Source organism: Camelus dromedarius, chromosome 13 (genome assembly GCF_036321535.1).
Source record: "Camelus dromedarius isolate mCamDro1 chromosome 13, mCamDro1.pat, whole genome shotgun sequence".
Taxonomy (NCBI): Eukaryota; Metazoa; Chordata; class Mammalia; order Artiodactyla; family Camelidae; genus Camelus; species Camelus dromedarius.
In genome coordinates, this window is record NC_087448.1 from 22575005 (window position 1) to 22579126 (window position 4122).

The 4122-nt window shown below is 33.8% G+C and overlaps 1 pseudogene; it reads left to right on the forward strand.

Moving 5' to 3' along the window:
• The first annotated feature begins 1675 nt into the window (after nucleotides 1–1675).
• Nucleotides 1676–3515, forward strand: LOC135322732 (tigger transposable element-derived protein 1-like; annotated as a pseudogene).
• The last annotated feature ends 607 nt before the right edge of the window (nucleotides 3516–4122 follow it).

Genomic DNA, 4122 nt, shown 5'->3' on the forward strand with positions numbered 1-4122 from the left:
GTTTTCTTAATTTTTTTCCTGATAGTTTATTATTAACGTATAGAAATGTCACAGATTTCTGTATGTTGATTTTGTATCCTGCAACTTTACTGAATTCATTTATTTATTAGTTCAACAGTTTTTTGATGGCATTTTTAGGGTTTTCTAAATATAAAATCATTCCCTTCCAAAAATATTAACACTTTTGCTTCTTCCCTTCCAATTTGGGTTCATTTTATTTCTTTTTCTTGCCTAAATGCTCCAGCTAGCACTTCCAACACTAAGTGGAATAAAAGTTGAGAGTGGGCATCCTTGCCTTGTTCCTCAGGAAAAGCTTTCAGCTTTTCACTGTTGAGTATGATATTTCACAAACATGTGGCAATTAAACAATATGCTACTGAACAAGTAATGCGTCAGTCAAAGAAATTAGAAGAGAAATTTTTCAATATTTTGATACAAATGGAGGAGGTTACTTTTTTGGGGTGAGTCTATGAGTGACCTTCACTGATACTGATATTCAGTGTGCATAGTTTTTGGTTTGGAGTTTTTTAAATTGTGGTAGAATATGCACAAAGATTTACCACTTCAGCTACTTTAAAGTATACAATTTAGTTTTGAAATTGACATCATCATCTAATTCCAGAAACGTCGTCACCACAAAAAAACCCATACTTAGATATTTCTACTTACAGTTTAATGGTAATTACTTTTAAATAGTGGCAGAAATTTATAGGATTAGTCTAACACCTATATATTAGACTTTTAAGGAGATCTTTCAATTAAGTAAACTATCCAGAAGTCCACAATATATAATTTATTTTTCATATGCTTTGCAAAACTAAAATCACCATATGATAAAGCAATTATTTACTGAGTAAGTCTAGAAAACAGTAGTCAAAAGGAAAACATGTTGTTTGTACTTGATGAATATGAACTCAGTATGTGACTTCATTAGGAAACTGTGTGATCATTAATCAAGATGATTCTATACATGATTATTCCTTGCACATAATTTAAAAAATATGTAACAACCGAGAATAATATCATGCAAGTATCTGGGAGTATATACACAGGAATAATTGAAGTATCCATAAAACAACTTTCAGGGATGGGGTTGAGAGCATTTCATAAATAGAGGACCATTTTGATGGGAAATTTATGACTCAAGTGATAGTTTTTGCCTTCTGTCATTTTCTTATATTCTTAAATAACAATGAAGCTGACCATATAAAGAGGTCCTAAGAAAATAACTGAACTAAGTGTTTGCAGAACAAATTTAATCTAATTATAGGCATACCTTGTTTAACTGTGCTTCACTTTATTACACTTCATGGATACTGTGGGGTTTTTTGTTTCTTTGTTTTTTGGTTTTGGTTTTTTTTTTTTTTTTTTTACAAATTGAAGGTTTGTAGCAACCCTGAATCGAGCAAGTCTATTGGCCCCATTTTTCCAACAGCATTTGCTCACTTCATGTCTCTGTGTCACAGTATGGTGATTCTCACATTTCAATGTTTTTCATTACTGTTATATTTGTTACGGTGATCTGTGATCAGTGACCTTTCATGTTACTATTGTAGTTGTTTTGGGGTGATATAAATCACACATATATTAGACAGAAAACTTAGTAAAAGTGTGTTCTCTGACTGCTCTACCAACTGGCTATTCCCCTCTCCCCCTCATCTTGGCCTCCCTGTTCCCTGAGATACAACAATATTGAAATTAAGCCAATTAATAATCCTACAATGGCATCTAAGTGTTCAGGTAGAGGAAAAAGTTGCACGTCCCTCACTTTTGTCAAAAGCTAGAAATGATTAAGCTTAGCGAGGAAGGCATATCGAAAGCCAAGACAGACTGAAAGCTAGGTCTCTCATGCCAAACAGCCAAATTGCGAATAAAATTAAAGGTGCTATTCCAGTGAACACAGGAATGACAAGAAAGCAAAATGGCCTTATTGCTGATACGGATAACATTTTAGTGGTCTGGATAGAAGATCAAACCAGCCACAAGATTCCTTTAAAGCAAAGCCTAATTCAAAGAAAAGCCCTAACTCTCCTCAATTCCATGAAGGCTGTGAGAGAAGAGGAAGAAGTTGCCAAAGAAAAGTTTCAAGTAGCAGAGGTTAGTTCAGGATGTTCAAGGAAAGATGCCATCTCCCTAACAAAAACAAGTGCAAGGTGAAGCAGCAAGTACTGATGTAGAAGCTGCAGAAAGTTATTCAGATGACCTAGGTAAGATAATTAATGAAGGTGGCTACACTAAACAGAGTTTCAATGCAGACAAAACAGTCTTAAAATGGAAAACACCATAAGATTCTCATAGCTAGAAAGGTGAAGTCAACACCTTGCTTCAAAATATAGGCTGACTCTCTTGTTAGGGGCCAATGCAGGTGGTGACTAAGTTAAAGCCAATGTTCATTTACCATCCTGAAATCCTAGGGTTCTTAAGAATTATGCTAAATCTACTCTGCCTGTGCTCTATAAATGGAACAAAGCTTTGATGACAGCATATCTGTTTACAACATGATTTCCTGAATATTAAGCCCAGTGTTGAGACCTAGTATTTGGGACCAAAAAAAAAAAAAAGATTTCAAAATAGTGCTGTTGTTTCAAAATGTTGACAATGTACCTCATCACCCAAGAGCTCTGATGTAGACATACAATGAGATTCATGTTATCTTCATGCCTGCTAATACAACATCCATTCTGCAGCCCATGGATCAAGGACTAATTTTGACTTTCAAGTCTTATTATTTAAGAAATACATTTTATAAGGCTATAGTTGCCATAGTGATTCCTCTAATGGATCTGGGAAAAGTAAATTTAAAACCTTCTGGAAAGGATTCACCATTTTATAAATGTCATTAAGAACATTCATGATTCATGAGAAGAGGTAAAAATATCAACATTAAGAGGAATTTGGAAGAAGTTGATTCCAACCCTCATGGATGACTTTGAGGGGTTCAGGACTTCAGTGGAGGAAGTAGCTGCAGATGTGAAAATAGCAAGAGAACTAGAATTAGAAGTGGAGCCTGAAGATGTGACTAAATTGCTGCAATCTCACTATAAAACTTCCACAGATGAGGAGCTGCTTCTGACGGATGAGCAAAGAAAGTGGTTTCACAAGATGGAATCTACTCCTGGTGAAGATACTGTGAAAATTTTCAAAATAACAGCAAAGGGTTTAGAATATTACATAAGCTTACTTGATAAAACAATGACAGGGTTTGAGAACACTGACTCCAATTTTGAAAGAAGTTCTACTGTGGGTAAAATGCTTTCAAACAGCATTGCATGCTACAGTGAAACTGTTCATGAAAGAAGAGTCAATCAGTGAAGTGGTAAGCTTCCTTGTTTTCTTATTTTAAGAAATTGCCACAGTTACCCCAATTTTCAGCAACTACCACTGTGATTCGTCAGCAGTGATCAACATCGAGGCAAGACCACCCACTGGCAAAAAGATTCCAACTCACTGAAGGCTCAGATGATGGTTAGCATTTTTTTTTAGCAATAAAGTACTTGTTAATTAAGGTATGAAGTAACAGAAAAAGTTTTCTGCTCTTTAGAACTTAAGATAATTACTCAGAATTTTTATTGTCTCCTTAAACAATCACTTGTCAAGATATTCATTTAGTGTAACCTATAGTAATAACAATACCTTTTGGATTTTTCTTATAGAAAACTAATCCAGGGAAAAAAATAACCAATAAAATACTAACTTCCATAACTTTCAGGAGAGTAAAAGCAAATATATATAACTGAATTGTTTGGTCTATTCAGATAAATAGAAGTACTTAAAAATTTTTGTCCACCATTGCTCTTTTGCATATGGTTTCTGTGTTGTCTTATCTTTTACTTCAAATTTAAATTTCCTCATGTTCCTTTGGATAAATATGAGTATACGTATGCATTTACTTATGTATGTATATGTATGTATGTATATATATCTATATGTATCTTTGTGTTTGTGTATATATACATTTTATGTATTTTTGTGTAACTGTGTTATCTAGTTCTATTTATCTATCTGCGATAGAATACCTATTAGTGTTCTATGTGGACTTGTCTTTTTATGTTATGTGCTGTAATACCAGTGTAGGACGATAAATTTTAGATAGCATTTGAAACCAAAATTTGATTGATGCAT